Raw genomic sequence first — 19442 nt, forward strand, 5'->3', positions numbered from 1 at the left:
AAAGTATAAACAATAAATAATGTTTATGTTAAACAGTACATAAAAAAATATTTCTAATAAAATATATAACAAATTTTTATTTTCGTTGGTGAAACAAGGATCTATTTGACTGTAGATTTTAGCACGTTTTAATTTACGTTAAGTTAAGAATATAATATTTACAAATTACCCATGAAGGGAAAATCGTTCACGCATCCCAAGTAAGCTGGAAATTGGATCACGCCTTGTTATAGGTAAATCAGATAATGTATATGGGAATGCCAATAGATTTAGAGGTTACATGGCACTGAGCATTTCACCCAAGGACTGTTCTTTATTCAAGCAATAATAATGACTTTGTTTAGGAGCTGAGGGCTTCATCTGTAGTGGGAAAATTCTGAACATCAGTTTCTAGAAGAGCAAGTGTTCTAAACAGAACACACCTGGGTATTTCAAAAACCTAATGTGGTGATCTTGGAATTGGCATTCAAAGAGATATTGTTCCTCAACTTTTCTTTCTTAAGAAAACTTTTCCTACAGCTTGACTTTTCAGTCTAATCGTATTTCTTCCAACGTAGGTAATTCCGATTAATATATTACACTAATAATTCTAATTAATATAATACACCTCTGCACCGATTAAATACCGGGTATGGGAAGCACCTGACAATCAGTTCAATATACTAAAAAAAATCTTTCAGAATTCTTTAGTTCTTAATCAACGGATGGGGATTCACTAATCTAGCCCCCATTTCCTCGAAGGGAGAATTTTTGGATGATTACAGCATAGAATGACTTTCTAGACTTGCTGTTCGAAATAGAGGCAGCTGTAGGGACATCGTAAAAAGTGAGACCACTATTAGGGGTTAAGTTGAGAAGTATTCTTACATGTATTCAAAATGGACGAAATGCAAAGATGTACGTCATTCAATTCGAACCTGGGTTGCATGTACTAAGCCTGTTAGGGTCACCATTAGGGGGTCCATGCCATTTTAACATAAGATTCTCTGCATGCTAAGAAAGATCCAACTCTTAGCAGAGTATATTACTCCTTCTGTCTCGTATAGTTCAGTACGAGATGCTTCAGCATGGACCAACCAGTCCTCTCATACGGAGAGGCTGGCTCTGTTCAGGTGGTGAACTCTAGTCAGTGAGGGTAAACAAAAACCCTCCCACCATCAGTACTGAAACCTGCTACCCATCTAACCTTTAAACATAGGTGCATTTAAAACTAAACCTCAAGCTCCTGACTCATAACAAATAATATCTACACTCAAGAAGAGTTTGATAAAATATGAAGGCATCAAATTTAAAAAGCAATTTCATAGTCCAAGTCATATCAAGGTCTGGACACTATTAATTAAAGAGGAAAGGAAGGAATGATAATAAAAACAATTATATAAAGAATTGGCAAAGGTCATATTTCCTCTGAGCCGAGTAATCTGAACTGGTATTAGTGACATGATAAAAATTACCAGGGTAGATAACTACCCCACCACCATTGACCCGCACTGCACTGCACCGCGCATGAAGATAAAGTTTATGATAAAGTTTATGCAACAAACAATGGCCTGAGGGGTGAAACAGATAATGTTTGTGTTGACTAGATAAAAGCACAAGATATTGCAGATGTGAAAATCAGATCAGTAATAAAGAACAAAAATATGACAAGAAGAATAAACCGGAATCAATTTCAGTGTGAGATTTCCCTCTCTTCTTCCTTGTTTTTGAAGGATAATGGAACCTGTTGAGCGTTAATCTCAACTTGCAATTAATGACGGATGAGTCAAACAAAAAATAAATCTGTTGGTGTTATTATTGACTCATACTGAATTCGTGGGAGAAGGCATGAGTGAAGTAAACAAAAACTCCCTTATATTTACACTAAATATGGTTCTGGAAAATATTATACCGAAAGAACAGAACAATTCAAAGTTTGTGGGCATGCTGAAAAATGCAAAGGTAAAATGAATTCAAGAGGGTATGTTAAAAGGATGTTTTGGCGGCAAATGAGGTCAAACCGAGGATTGGATGGAACAGCAGAGTCGCAAACGTCGGAATAACAAAGCTCTTACTTCCAGAAATGACAACCCGGAAAAGGGAAGAAGAAAGCAGAGTTTTATATATGTGAAAAACAGAAAACACGCGAAAGTGTCGAGGCCCTTGTGCTGGTGTGGACAAAAAGAAAAGTGAAGATGTGACAAGTCTCTCCTTCTGGACGAATGGGGAATTACACAACAAACATTTATGCACATGCAAACACATACGCGGAAAACATAACTTATCGTATTACCAGGCAGTTCCTAAATATACCTGCTAAGAGATCGATTACAACTAAAGTCATTAAATTAGCTGTAAACAAACAAACACAAAACAACAACCCCACCATGAGACGTAGTAGGCATCACATGTTTGCTTGGGGTAAAAATGATCGTCGCATTTTCATTATGAGTGTGATCCAGGTTTAATGAAACCGAAAATATTACTTCCTGAGAGAGTAAATCTTGGCACTGGATAAACAAAGGCTCAAGAAGATTGATTAGACTAATCGCAAAAAAATGCGAGAATTATGGAACCATTTTTCTCCCTCTAATGAAAACTAATCCCGTAAGCGATATTTTTTCATTGCTTGTGGGAAGAGCTACAAGAAACTTCTGCAAAGCCATGTATCGTAATTAACGACTATGCAATATTCTAGCTGTTGACAACCAACCTATGTGTGTGTGTGTTTGTGCGTGTGCGTGCGCGTGTGTGTGCGCACACACACATGCATCAATGACCGAACACAAATAGGGATATGGAAGGAGGGATCGCAGGAAAGGGGAAGTTAGGCAGTATTAGCAATGAAAGATGAGTTTCAAGTGATAAATGTAGAACAAAGCCGATATAAAGCTAATGGCTTCCAGGTTCCCGTCTTTTGTATCGCACTCCTTCCCCTTAACCCATAATTTATCCTGAGACATTATCAGCCCCCTTACAAATCGGATTCCTCCCTTCGCTTGTCTATTTTTATGGCTTTCCACAATTTTTCATTGAAGTTCGTTTCTTGCCTGCCTCATTTTTCCCCTACGTTATTCTAAACCAGCTACTTCCTGGCAATTTTTATGGCAGGAGTGTGTCGTTAAACTCTCTCTCTCTCTCTCTCTCTCTCTCTCTCTCTCTCTCTCTCTCTCTCTCTCTCTCTCTGTGTGTGTTCTTCACAGATATGCGTTTGCCAAATTTGTTTTCATCTTCACGTGGCTTTCCACTGCGAACATATTCATCTTTCCAATTATGTGTCATCATCAGTATTATATACCTCACAATCGGCATATATAGTAATACTTCCAAGATATCAAACAATTCGTCAGCGATACTAGTAGCAAACTTCTGTTCTTCTAGAAGCCTGCTTTTCACTAGTTCCCCTAATGACTCTCTCTCTCTCTCTCTCTCTCTCTCTCTCTCTCTCTCTCTCTCTCTCTCTCATATCGTTTGTATTCTGTATCACAGGCAGTGTATGTCCACGCTGGTCCTCCTCTTAATAACCACTGGACTCCAACGGATTTCATATCCCAGTCTCTTTCGGCACCTGTCCTCTGTCAACTTCCAGGCTTCCTCCATTAGTGTGTAAGCCCCTTTTCTATTCCCATGTATGTCCTCGCCTCCCTTTATCACATACAATGCAATTAATTCGTGTCTTGTCCCTGCTATTCCATACCAGCAACGGACGAGGTAAAACTGGCAGGCGGTGCATATTGCCTGGCGCTGTTTGGATATTTGCCAGTTGGTATTTACGCCAGAGCAGAGGCTCCTCTGCTCCGCGCTGCCAGAGATCCAAGCCACGAGTGAATTTGCTGGTTTAAATTGCAAGTTCCATGAGAGAGAGAGAGAGAGAGAGAGAGAGAGAGAGAGAGAGAGGAGAGAGAGAGAGAGAGAGAGAGAGAGAATAACACACTGAAGGGAGTTCTACAATTGTTTTCCTTTCCATTCTAATATCAAAGGACATCCTCGTCGGATCTTTCACTGCCCTTCCGCACTTCCCGAAAATAACAATGATAAATCAACAGACACTGACGTTTTGACAAAGTAAACTTGGCCCGAACTTGCTGCGTTGAGATAACCTAACAATGAGAAAGTAAAATACTTTAATACATTTGCCTGCAGATGAATTCTATTAGTCGCTCGCTAGTGATGCATAAGAACGAATACACAACTGGAAAGGGGACAAACGACATCGAAGGGGAATGAACAAGTGAATTCAGTTCATTCATCCATGACGATTACAAGCTGCGTCGAGAGAAGCGCCCGTTATAATTCAAGCTATCAATCAGACCATAAAGTCTCAAGTACTTATGTAGCCACAAACATGTCAACAAACACAAAACTATAAATGGAGGCTACGATTTGTTAAAAAAAAAAAATCTGCACGTAAGGCCTAAAGACTTTATGTAAACTAGTACAGAAATAAACATAATTACAGAAATTATAAATCTCTCTCTCTCTCTCTCTTCTCCTCCTCTTCTCTCTCCTTCTCATCGTCTCTCTCTCTCTCTCTTCTCTCTCTCTCTCTCTCTCTCTCTCTCTCTCTCTTAACTTCTCGAAATCTTCTCATATTTCGATACGCTAAGAACTAAAAGTAAGAATATGAAAATATAGTGACTTTTACAACGGTCAGGTCGGTCATGTAACCTGGTTCTGACACTCTGGATGCAAGTTCGAACCCTGTTACGTACGGCAGAATTTCTTCATATTCTTCCACTTGGATCTTAGGTTTTGTAGTCAAGAATATCAAATCAGTGTCGAGAATTTGACAAGTTAAAAGGGAATTGCAGCTATTATATATATATATATATATATATATATATATATATATATATATATATGATATATATATATGTATATATATATATATATATATATATAATATATATATAGAGAGAGAGAGAGAGAGAGGAGAGAGAGAGAGAGTGAGAGAGAGAGAGAGAGAAATAAAATGCTTCACCAGACGACTTGGCGAGTTATCGCCAAAAGGTTATAGAATTTTTTAATAACGGAAAATTTGTCTAACACCGAGTTGGTGACCTTGACTGCACACTAATAAGATATGCCCGGTGGGCCATTACTGGCAAATTTTTTCGTGTAAGAGTATTACAATACAAACTGCAACTATTAGCAGCACATTTTACTGTTTTACTGATGATGGTGTCATTACTTGACCTGTTTATGCAAATGTAGCAAGTTGTGTTGCCATACCTCAGCGGGCTCTTATCAAAGAAAAAGGCTAAATTTAGTAGATCAGGCATAGTTACCTTTATGGTGCACAGGTATGTACTATGTTTGGCGATGTGTTTTTTAAAAATACAAGTTGCCTTTTATCTCTAAATTCCATATAAGAAAAACCTCGATCTATATAATTTAAGGGATGTAAATAACTTGGGGGGGTGGTGAATACAGCAAAAACATATGAAAAACACTTGTCCTTGAACCAAAGGAAACTGGGATGCATATTCCCAATCTGTGACCGAATACCGAAACCTTCCCTGAAAAAAAGCGGGACGCCATATCTTAAAAACTAACCATGGAATCTTCTTGAAAATAATATCAATTTTGTTTCCAACTCCAAATTACTCTGGTGTTGACTGAACTAAGCTAACCTAACCTAGGGGCGTGGCAAAAAAACCCGGGCCAGTGCAATGGTAGCATACTTCTCGGGAATTTGCAACCGGGATAAGACAGCCTCAAGTTAAACCAGCATATTAAATATGTATTTAGTGGAACCTCGAAGGATTGCCTCAGAGCACGATTGGTTTAATTAAACCCTTTCCCCATTTATTTTCCACAGCCCTTTCAGGAGGGTGTTTACATTGAAGCAATACACATGGCAAGGTTTCAATTACCTTTTGCGTCAAGTCATTTGAATCGTTATGGGATTCTTGTTTCAAATACTTATCATAATCACACTTCATTGGAGTTAGAAATACATTTTATGTGTCCCTCATTTTTCCGTGTTGTGTAAGTAAAAAAATAACTGCATTTTTTTTGGGGGGGGCGGGGTGGAGTTAAGGTTGGTGTTGAGTGCTCGTAACAGATGATGCGTATTTGTTTAATCATGTTTAACTGTATGTACCTTTGGCCATCATGGATCTTGAAAACATCTTACTAGTTAACAATTCAGTAATTTTCAGTTTAATAACATAAGATGACAAGGTTCCCTCATAACCTCTTCAAGATGTCACGTAATTATTTTTCAGTTGGTCGTTCACTATTCAATTATGCTTCACGTATGGACCCCACACTCCACAATGGAACTGCATCATGGATTGACAGCAAACCTGCAACTACGATGATACATATCACAAATGATATATACTTTCTTCCCCAAAGTTGTGTTTCACTTATAGACGACAAGAATTTGTCACAGCGCCCTTATTCTGGGGCCACTTTGGGCTCCAATAGTCGCTCGAAGAGTTATGCTTCCTTTCCTTGGCTAAGACAAACACATGAAACGGGGGACGAAAAGGGCCACCAGAGACGAGATGTGGACTCTCTCTCTCTCTCTCTCTCTCTCTCTCTCTCTCTCTCTCTCTCTCTCTCTCTCACACACACACACACACACAAACAGACACACAACACTAAAATAATGATTTATAATTGATAAATATTAGATAGAAGATAAGATAACTCTCTTTAAAGTAAATACATATATCTCTCTGAGAATCAAGATACAAGCAAATAGTCCATTCCCGTTCCCACCATTCTGTGCAGTCAGCCTATCATAAAATGTATCCGCCATTTATCTCCTCATTGAGCCCCTTCCAAATACGCATGATACGGCCATCGAAGAGTTCCAGACGCCTTCCATTCCAGGCCCTAGCATCATCATTCTTAGCAATGGCATATGCTCTTGCTTCAGAAGGGATAGCATAAGTGTACCTCATTATTTATAAACTCTTCCAGTACTTTGAAGACACACAGTGACGTGCCAGGTATTTCCATACATTCATAAACCATGTATCAAACGAATCTTATCTTTTTTATTTATTTATTGTTATATAATAATAATAATAATAATAATAATAATAATAATAATAATAATAATAATAATAATAATAATAATAATAATAATAATAATAATAATAATATCAAGACCTTGCAATAGAAATAAAGTTATGGGATATGCCAGTGGAAAGTGATGGACTCCTAAGGAGGCCGGATGCAACCCGGAACCCCACACAATAAAAACTGCCCAGTCGAATAGGATGACTGTGATAGAAAATAATAATAATAATAATAATAATAATAATAATAATAATAATAATAATAATAATAATAATAATAATAAAATGAAGTTATATATTGGTCAAGATAATAAGGAAATGAAAGACAAGAAACGTGTATCATTGCCCTTTGACGATGAAATCTCAAAAGTAGGGGATTTTATAAATAAGCACCAAAAGAACATGGAAATTGTTTATACCTACAAAAACACTTTGGCAAAAGCTCTTACAAAGGACAATAACAGTACCAAGAGAAATAACGGACTTTACAATGTTCCATGTCATGATTGCAATGGTTGTTACGACAGGGAAAGTGGTAGAGGATTAGAAGTAAGATTAAGGGAACACAGAAGGGCCTATGATCTTCATGCACAGGGCAGCGCTTTGGTGGCTCATAGTTTTAATTTAGACCACAGAATCAATTGGGATGGTGCACAAATTATTTCTAAAAGCGACGATTCTCACGTGAGAAGATTAGTTGAAGGCGCCGCTATAAACATGGGAATATCTTTTGAAGATAATAAGTCGTTTACAAATGAAGACCCTTTTATAAACAGTTTCATTGCCAAGCAATACTTAAAAAGTTTTTATTTTAGAACTGACGTTGACCATGTGAACCCTGATGCTCTGCTTCCTCTTCCCCTCTCTCTCCAGATAGCCAACGTTCTTGTGGATGTTTCCGACTATGGCACCTATGCAGTGCAAGCAGGAGCAACTTCACAGGTTCGGAGATCGAGGAGGTTGGCGCAACTGCCTGTTGAGTTTGGGATTACTTAACACACGAACCAGCACTCCGATGATAGGCTGTTATTTTCTTGGCCCGCCCACCTTTTTAGATGATTTTCGGAGGAAACTATCCTCTCCATTAAATTTTTAACGTTACACTGATGAGGAACACCGTTCGGGTGTTCGAAAGTCTTTGTTCTATTTTTACATGGAAAAATATTTCTGATATATGATTGTGGATATTTTTTAACAATTTGTTTTCACGAGACTGTAAATTTCTTAATAATAATAATAATAATAATAATAATAATAATAATAATAATAATAATAATAATAATAATAATAATAATAATAATAATAATCATGGTGATGAGATCTGACTTGAGTAAACTGAAAGAGATGGCAGAAAAAAGGCTAAGAAGCAAGAAAACAAGGGAGGAACTCAACGAGAAATATAAAGTACAAGAGAGGGGACTAAACAACAGAATAGAAGATGTAAAACAGAGGCTTAAGGCCAAAGCACATAAGATCCAACGATACATGAACAGGAATAAGGGATACCAACAGAACAAACTATTCGGAACTAACCAGAAAAGACTATACAGCCAACTAAGAGGGGAAGACAACCACCCAGAAATTCCTGAAGCCGAACCAAGTAAGAGACTCTGGGAAAACATATGGAGCAATCCGGTATCACACAACAAACATGCAACATGGCTCCAGGAAGTCAAGGAAGAAGAAACAGGGAGAATAAAACAAAGATTCACAGAGATCACGACAGACACAGTCAGACACCAACTAAAGAAAATGCCAAACTGGAAAGCCCCAGGTCCCGATGAAGTCCATGGATACTGGCTCAAAAACTTCAAGGCCCTACACCCACGAATAGCAGAACAACTCCACCATTGTATCTCAAATCACCATGCACCCAAATGGATGACCACAGGAAGAACATCCTTAGTACAAAAAGACAAGAGTAAGGGAAATATAGCCAGTAACTACAGGCCTATCACCTGCCTACCAATAATGTGGAAGTTACTAACAGGTATCATCAGTGAAAGGCTATACAACTACCTAGAGGAGACAAACACCATCCCCACCAACAGAAAGGCTGCAGAAGGAAGTGTAGGGGCACAAAAGACCAGCTCCTAATAGACAAAATGGTAATGAAGAACAGTAGGAGAAAGGAAAAACCAACCTAAGCATGGCATGGATAGACTATAAGAAAGCCTTCGACATGATACCACACACATGGCTAATAGAATGCCTGAAAATATATGGGGCAGAGGAAAACACCATCAGCTTCCTCAAAAATACAATGCGCAACTGGAATATAATACTTACAAGCTCTGGAATAAGACTAGCAGAGGTTAATATCAGGAGAGGGATCTTCCAGGGCGACTCACTGTCCCCACTACTCTTCGTAGTAGCCATGATTCCCATGACAAAAGTACTACAGAAGATGGATGCCGGGTACCAACTCAAGAAAAGAGGCAACAGAATCAACCATCTGATGTTCATGGACGACATCAAGCTGTATGGTAAGAGCATCAAGGAAATAGATACCCTAATCCAGACTGTAAGGATTGTATCTGGGGACATCAGGATGGAGTTTGGAATAGAAAAATGCGCCTTAGTCAACATACAAAAAGGCAAAGTAACGAGAACTGAAGGGATAAAGCTACCAGATGGGAGCAACATCAAACACATAGATGAGACAGGATTCAAATACCTGGGAATAATGGAAGGAGGGGTTATAAAACACCAAGAGATGAAGGACACAATCAGGAAAGAATATATGCAGAGACTCAAGGCGATACTCAAGTCAAAACTCAACGCCGAAAATATGATAAAAGCCATAAACACATGGGCAGTGCCAGTAATCAGATACAGCGCAGGAATAGTGGAATGGACTCCGCAGCATAGATCAGAAAACCAGGAAACATATGACAATACACAAAGCACTACACCCAAGAGCAAATATGGACAGACTATACATAACACGAAAGGAAGGAGGGAGAGGACTACTAAGTATAGAGGACTGTGTCAACATCGAGAACAGAGCACTGGGGCAATATCTGAAAACCAGCGAAGACGAGTGGCTAAAGAGTGCATGGGAAGAAGGACTAATAAAAGTAGACGAAGACCCAGAAATGTACAGAGACAGAAGAATGACAGACAGAACAGAGGACTGGCACAACAAACCAATGCACGGACAATACATGAGACAGACTAAAGAACTAGCCAGCGATGACACATGGCAATGGCTACAGAGGGGAGAGCTAAAGAAGGAAACAGAAGGAATGATAACAGCGGCACAAGATCAGGCCCTAAGAACCAGATATGTTCAAAGAACGATAGACGGAAATAACATCTCTCCCATATGTCGGAAGTGCAATACGAAAAATGAAACCATAAACCACATAGCATGCGAATGCCCGGCACTTGCACAGAACCAGTACAAAAAGAGGCATGATTCAGTGGCAAAAGCCCTCCACTGGAGCCTGTGCAAGAAACATCAGCTACCTTGCAGTAATAAGTGGTACGAGCACCAACCTGAGGGAGTGATAGAAAACGATCACACAAAGATCCTCTGGGACTATGGTATCAGAACGGATAGGGTGATACGTGCAAATAGACCAGACGTGATGTTGATTGACAAAGTCAAGAAGAAAGTATCACTCATTGATGTCGCAATACCATGGGACACCAGAGTTGAAGAGAAAGAGAGGGAAAAAATGGATAAGTATCAAGATCTGAAAATAGAAATAAGAAGGATATGGGATATGCCAGTGGAAATCGTACCCATAATCATAGGAGCACTAGGCACGATCCCAAGATCCCTGAAAAGGAATCTAGAAAAACTAGAGGCTGAAGTAGCTCCAGGACTCATGCAGAAGAGTGTGATCCTAGAAACAGCACACATAGTAAGAAAAGTGATGGACTCCTAAGGAGGCAGGAGGCAACCCGGAACCCCACACTATAAATACCATCCAGTCGAATTGGAGGACTGTGATAAAGCAAAAAAAAAATAAATAAAAAAATAATAATAATAATAATAATAAATAATAATAATGGGCGTAATGTCTGTCTGTCTGTCATTCAATCACGGCCAAACGGCTGGTCAGATGGGCATGAAACTTGGCTGGGTTATAGTGGGGACCCCTAAGATAGTTTGTAATGGGGTTTCATCCAACCTACCCCCCTCCTTTGTAGGGGGTAGGGGTGAGAAGGGATTTCCTGAAATGGAGCTGTTTCTGGCTGTGAAACGAAGCTGGTTAATCCCATAGACTTAGTTACTTTACGAATTTTCATACACAATTTCTCTACAACTTCCCCGGAGAAAGTTCGCGAATATTTCAGCTCGGACACAATAGAAGATGAAAATTATCATCAATATCTGCAAGATTTTTTGAATATCTTAAATCCATCAGGACTGCCAGTGCACAAAATAACGTTGAAGAAGTACAGCCCGGTAATGTTGCTTCGGAATTTCGATCCCGCCAATGGACATTGTAACGGAACGAGGTACACCGTAATGGAGCTAAACTCCCACGTCATCGAAGCAGTGATAGCAACGGGCCCTCACACCGGCAAACGTCTGTTCATCCCCCGGATTCCTCTGATGCCTTTGGACAACCAGTTTCCGTTCCAGTTACGGGGCAGGCAGTTTCCCATCAACCTGGCCTTCTCATTCACTGCAAACAAGTCGCAGGGCCAGACTTTGGATAGTGTTGGTGTGTTTCTGCCGTCACCCATGTTCACGCATGGCCAACTGTATGTGGCGATGAGCAGAGCAACTGACTCTGCCAACTTGAAATTAAGTTGTGGACAAACTGATAATATTATGTACAAAGAGGTTCTGTAGTAGGTATTTATAAAAATCGCCCTTATTTTAATATTGCTGAACAAATAGTACATATAAATTTTTCACTTCTGCACCCGTATTTTATCACCCATCGTAGATGGGTAAGTTTGCTAGTAATAATAATAATGATTATCGAGAAACATATCCACAGTTATGTAAATGTACATCTATCTAAATTTAAAACTTTAAAGATAGCTTTCGGGAATCTGTTCGGTTCCAAATTGATAAGGGGAACCTAACAGATTCCCGAAAGCTATCTTTAAAGTTTTAAATTAAGATATATGTACATTTACATAACTGTGGATTTGTTTCTCCATTTGAAGACTCGTGTTACTATGAGGATTTTTAAAGAATAATAATAATAATAATAATAATAATAATAATAATAATAATAATAATAATAATAATAATAATAATAACCACCAGTAGGGAGTCCTAATGGCGATAACTCGCGAAGCTTCAAGTTGAACCATCAAAGGGTATTCCAACATCGAACTGCTAATATGACAAACGATACAATATGAAATTATTCTTTATTGCGGAGGTGAGAAGACATAGTTTAACCAAGTCTAGCATTCGAGAAAACCATCGAATTTGACGCTGAAATCATCGATGTTTCGAAAATTGTAATGCAATAATCAAAATATAATTTAAATGTGAGTTTAAATTATATTTAAACTCACAGTAATGAGCCCGTTTCCAGTAAGACTTTGCTTCGCTAATAATAATAATAATAATAATAATAATAATAATAATAATAATAATATATTTATACATAATGTCTAAATGCCTGGCTGTTAGATAAATTCTTTGTGTTAAGTTCGAAATGCAAAAACACCGCTGGTATTTTGTTCCTTCTCACTTTTCTGGTTGTCTCATTAACTGAAGGAGGGTTAAAGGTGAAAGGGTGAGGGGAAGGACAAAATATGCAATATTTTGCTCAATAATTAATTTTCTTTTCAATAATCCTTTACACAACTGAGAGAGAGAGAGAGAGAGAGAGAGAGAGAGAGAGAGAGAGAGAGAAAGAGAGAGAGAGAGAGGCTGAAGATCATACCTAATGTCTGTCTGCATATTCATTATCAGATATACATGAGACATGTAATCCATATCTTGAGAACCAGTACAGACTCTCATAGGCAGGAAAGAATTGCTTAAAAATCGCAGCAAAGATCTCTGGGATGAAGTAGAATGTTCTGTTCAAAACTTTTTTACAGAGCACTTAATTTTAATGTATCTATGTTTTGTGATATTACAGGGTAAACAAGTCTTTGTCGATACTGAAAAGAAATAAGTGATATCAACTACTTTACATAATCCATGGCTGGATTTATCAATTGCTTTTATTGTCGATTTTACACGAATAATAAGTTTGGAAACAATTTTACTTGACAATTCATGACAAAACTTTGAAGTAAAATCCGACGAAGAAAACGTTAGTTGGGTTCTTCAAATTCATCACAATATTAAGCGACGACGAGGACAGATTCATGGCAATGACGAAGAAGATCTTGCTAAGATTTCCCAAGTGAGGCAACACGTTGCAGATAGAGGAATAAACAGAACTCTAAACCAAGTAATCCTAGACTGGTAATAATAATAATAATGGCAGAAAATGCATTGTATGCCTGTATATTTTACCTTGTAACACCGCGACTAAGGAGCAGCCATTCCTACAATAAAAAGTAAAAATGATGGGTTAAATCTTGCCTAAACCATAATTAAAGAAAACCAAAGAAAAAGTATACACGTTCAAAATGACAACTTGAACTTGCAGTTACAACAAGCAAAAATAATAATAAATATAATAATACAAATTATACAAAATCAGCAGTCTATGTTCTAGAACTAAAACTTGTCGATATATGAATTGCACAGTAAAGTATATTACCGCCATTTCTGTGCTATGGGGACTTTGTAAGTATAAATGAGTTGTTTAATTTTTTTACACCAGGAATATTTTTTTTTTTATTTATTGTAGGCTACCGAGACTATGGATCATTTATACTTTGTTGACTCTTTATCTCCATTATCATCATACCAAACAAGCAAAAGCTGAAATATTTACAAAAGACAAAAGCCATTACCTTGAGGCTTTATTAAGAAATGACACGACTTTCATAACTGGATCATTCGAGATTGTTATCACTGTAAAATTCTGAGGCTGTGGTTTTATCAAAAGCTAAATAGGAGGATTTCCTAGACGTACGAACATATATTTGAGCAAAACCACCGAAAATATGTCTAGTATATTAATAATTTATAATATGAGAGCTGGAAACGAGAGAAAAAGTTTCACAATAAAGCAAAAGTTGCTGGAATTCCTTAACGTCTGACACCCTCGCCTCAGAGCACATGGCTGTCCTCATGGCGGTCATTCCGCGAGGAAAGCTACTGACGAAAGTTTATTCCTCCCTCTTGTTTGCATATACAAGACGGGTTGCAAGTCCTTGCAACTGCAACGTAGTATGTATCAGCCAGACGTGCATCTGCAAGTAACGCAATGCAGTGAGACCTTTTGAGAATACTATATGATGCAAAATATCAGGTACTATGAGCGGTAACTTTTAGCAACGGAAAATCTTTCTAGTGCCAGATCATTATATATATATATATATATATATATATATATATATATATATATATATATATATATATATATATATATATATATAGTAGTATGTATGTATATATACATACATATATATATATATATATATATATATATATATATATATATATATATATACACACATATATGGTCCACGTACTCAAGTGGTTACGAGCGAGGGGAGAACCTGGGCTTTTCAACCACAGAATCGCACCCCCCTTCCCTTAGCCCCCGCGAGACAAGTATTAAATGCACATTAAACAATGATGGCTAGAAGAGCATCAACTGTGTTACAATCAGTAGCAGCAGCAATAGTAGCAGCACAGTAAGAGTAATAGTAGACATTATACAATATATTGATTCTGGAATTAACACCACTTTTGAAATCTGTAACCGGTCTAGCGTCGTCAGGAAGCTATAAATATTCTATTCGCATTCAAATCACGAAGCACCGGCAACCGGCTTCATCAGAAGTCATAATCAACCATCGCAGTTTGAAAACATGGAAGCCTTTGATCTGGTAAAATATTTTGACAATTCACAACCGTTATGTTTAATAAGGGATCAGAAACGAAAACAACTTCACTGCCTTTCAGTTAATCGTGCACTAATATGCAATCTGCGAAGCCTTTAATCAGATGTTAATTTATGTAAACTTCCTTGCTAACGGTTTTAATCATCGGAACTGTGCAATATCAATTTCAATTAATAGGTTTCAGGGCTGCCCTTTGGAAACGTGGTGAACAAATTTCGTGTCTCTTAGTTTGAGTATGAGTAATATTTCACTGCATTTGCCGATTCCCGATCTTAGGTACACGAAACTTGTTTTCTTTTTCTTTTCTTTTTTATTAATGCATTCATCAGTGCCTTACAAATGTAAATATGCTTTAAAAAAAAAACCTTCTGTAAATCCATAAGATTTAAAAAACACTGATTCGCTGTGACAGATTCCTCGATGGATTAGACATTAACGGTTCCCAGTGAGTCCTTTTTTAAAAAAGGAACACAAAATAGTACGTTCAATGCATACCAACTGAAGAGTTTTCAATCTTGAAGGACTATTACGAGAGAGGCTAGTTTTATCGTCTCTTGCATCTATCCATATGCCATAGTAAGGATTGTCTGTCGCCCAGTCAATATTTTTCCCAAACGTTCATTGAGATCCGTTCACTTATTCTTGAGATACGCTGACGCTCACAGACAGACCGACAGGTGTAGAAACACAACATCCTTCAAATAAAGAAATCGTTCCCTCAATGGGAAACATGAGTAGGTACCATTTTCCCTCTTAGACATCAATTGTCTTCGGGAATTATTCGATAATCATGCGCGAGTCATGGTGGCAACCATGGTCATGATCATTAAAAACTTTGAAGTCCGAATTCATAACAAGCACACTTATCACTGACATCGTGAATGATGAAACTTGCTCCTTAGTTATAGGTACACCCGCATCAAAAGATCCAAAGCATGTTTTCACAGTCTCAGGAGCGAGCGAACAGGCCTTCATAAGAATATAGGAATGTCGAACTTAGGCCAAAGGCCAAGCGCTGGGACCTATCAGGCTATTCAGCGCTGAAAAGGAAATTAACAGTAAGAAGTCTGAAAGGCATAACAAGAGGAAAACCTCAAAGCAGTTGCTCAATGAAACAACTGTTAGAGATGGTGGAAAGCCAGATGGAATAAAAAGAATATGAACGGAGATACAGTAAACAGAATGAAAGAGGTTGCACAGCTAGGGGCCGAAGGTATGCTACAAAGTACCTTAAGTAATACCTACAGTACACCACATGAGGTGCACTGACGGTACTACCATCCTACGGGGAACAGGTCTTCATGAACATGGGCGATTGCATTTATCAGGTGTTTGTGTCTAAATGAATAACTTTCCGTGTACACTGAGGACGACTGAAGATGTCACCACATAAACCGTCGCTATAGAATTTATCTTTTTTTTATCGCATCTTGCTTACATTATTAGCATCGCAATTCCTCTGCATATATATAAATATATATATATATATATATATATATATATATATATATATATATATACATAATATATATATATATATATATATATATATATATATATATAGTATAGTATATATATAGTATATATATATATATATATATATATATATATATATATATATATATTATATATATATATATATATATATATATATATATATATATATATATATATATATATATATATATATATATATATATACTATATATATATATATATCATATATATCATATATATATATATATATATATATATATATATATATATCATATATATATATATATATATATATATATAGATATATATATATATATATATATATATATATATATATATATATATATATATATATATATATATATATATATATATATATATATATTATATAACGGGACTTTGTTTCTTATGTTGAGATGCTAGTATAGTTTTAAAAGAAGATAGATTTTACCTGTCTACAACGGGAAGATCTACATATTAGGCAACTTTCCCATTGTCTCTTATCGTCGAACGGTATATCAGTAGTGCTTATCTTCAGGGTGCTAATGTAGTACTGTAATTCAAAATGTTCATGGAAAACCGCCATGATAGTAAATCTATCTTTTCTAGATCAAAGACTTAACATCTGTAAATGAACGCCTGAAATGAAAATAAAAACTAATGATCCACAACTTTAGAAAAAAAAATCTTATAACAATGACGCAATAATTTCCGATCAATAAATATCGAGGCATAAAATATAATACAAATTTATACATTTGCATCGAAAAAAACGCAATTAAGGCCTAAGGCCTATGCTACAGAATTCTTCCGCTCTACTTCGTAAATTCCCATAAACAAGTAGGCCGTGTTAAGCTTATGAAAATTTTATTCGGATTCTATACGATCTGAGTCAAATGTCACGTTACTCGATCCTTTTCACACATCACAGATGCAACCGAGGTTCTGTCACTTCGTCGGATCTTCATCGATACCGGCTGAAGGCAAATTAAAGACAAAGGCAACGAAATACAAAAATTATATATACATATATATATATATATATATATATATATATATATATATATATATATATATATATATTTATATATATCTATATATATATATATATATATATATATATATATATATATATATGTATATATATATATATATATATATGTATATTATATATATAATATTATATATGTGTGTGTGTGTGTGTGTGTGTGTGTGTGTAAATATATACGGATATAGATATAGATATATGTGATATATATATATATATATATATATATATATATATATATATATATATATATATATATATATATACGGATATAGATATGTGTGTGTGTATTTATATATATATTTATATATATATATATATATATATATATATATATATATATATATATATATATGTATGTATGTATGCATGTATATAAATGTATATATATATGCCTATATATATATATATATATATATATATATATATATATATATATATATATATATATATACAGACATAATAGATATAAACATATATATATATATATATATATATATATATATATATATATATATATATATATATACGTATATATACAGACATTATATATATATATATATATATATATATATATATATATATATATATATATATATATATACATATAATGTAAATATGATCAAACAATGTGCCAGCAGACTTAGAAATCAAATATACATAAATGATATACCAAAGCAAGATTATATTTATATTAGTCTAGTACGAGTCATGTATATGGGTTATAGTTATGGTATGAGAATGAAACTACATTAGGAGTCAGATGGCGGGATTGACCGACATGAAAGATGGCTTGTACAGGTCATTCTCACCATCCCAAGGAACATGTGAAGCGCTGGTATCCTCTAGGGCAGGGGTTCTTAACCTTTTGATGACTCCAAACCCCAAGTGAATTGCCGAATATGAGTTCATGCCCCTTTGCTAAAGTCCACTCAACGTAATATACTTAGTTTTATACATACTTCAGGAGTAGAACATACAAAAAAATCAAAAGCATTTATAGTTGTATATAGTTAATTATTTACGAAATGTACCCACGTATACATTGACACATTAAAATCAAATAGTATATACAAATATCCAGAGATCAAGTCCCATACACCCAGCATGTGGTTCTCATGCCCACAAAGGGTATGGATACCTCTTGTTATGAACACCTGAGCTAGGGTCTGTGGCCAACAGGAGAGAGTTGGAAGACTCTGGCCTGCTTGGAAGTTAACTATGAGACGGAAGAGTGGAGATGAATAAGAAGATATTTGCGGAAGTGAAGCACACGAGACATGAGCAGCTGAACTTCAAAGAGGCCTTTTGTGTCGCACAATGTTGGAGGCGTTTTATTTTTAAGCACAAAGCCGTGTCTCCTAACAGGGGTGGCTCCAGAAAAAAAAAATACCAATCACTACCACATTCACATATTAACTGGTGTAACCTTTATGCAAAATAATTCCGCAAAATTAACTTCTGTATACACCTAAACTGCAGGGTCTTCGGTTGCAGGTCAGACCCTCCTCTTCATATTACACCATTCACGTATATCTTGCATATTTTCTCGGGCTTTCTAAAATGGAGGCCCTTCTTTTCTAGTAAATCCTTCACACCTTTTATCCAAGCCTTCACTTTCCTTCCTCTGGTCCTTTGTCCTAAGACGTCCGAATTATAGAATCTTCACCATCTTGCTGCCTCGGTTTATTCCACATGACCGAACTACGGCACAAAAAAACGGATCTACCATTTTACCTAATTGTCTTGAAGATATTCCCGAAAAACGATGCCACATTGGGTATGACATGGTTAGTAGGACATCAGCGACGGTTACTCAAACATGCTCATGCAACGTTCGCCACTTAGAAATTTGAAAAACTACTTTCATTTTTCGATATTACCGAAAAAAAAAATTTAGTTTCAATTCAATGCTTGATCTG

At 36.2% G+C, this 19442-nt stretch overlaps 1 protein-coding gene across 4 annotated transcripts in view; it reads right to left on the reverse strand.

The window, feature by feature from the left end:
- Positions 1–19442, reverse strand: part of LOC135221901 (probable G-protein coupled receptor CG31760) — a 979933-nt gene that overhangs the window by 667857 nt on the left and 292634 nt on the right. The window contains exon 3 of one of the 4 annotated variants that reach the window (XM_064259883.1): positions 13471–13502. The exons of the other annotated variants lie outside the window; for them this stretch is intronic. The gene's annotated coding sequence lies outside the window, so the exon portion shown is untranslated. The remainder of the gene's footprint in view (positions 1–13470; positions 13503–19442) is intronic. 4 annotated transcript variants of the gene reach the window in all.

The sequence above is a fragment of the Macrobrachium nipponense genome, chromosome 3 (assembly GCF_015104395.2).
Source record: "Macrobrachium nipponense isolate FS-2020 chromosome 3, ASM1510439v2, whole genome shotgun sequence".
NCBI classification, from domain to species: Eukaryota; Metazoa; Arthropoda; class Malacostraca; order Decapoda; family Palaemonidae; genus Macrobrachium; species Macrobrachium nipponense.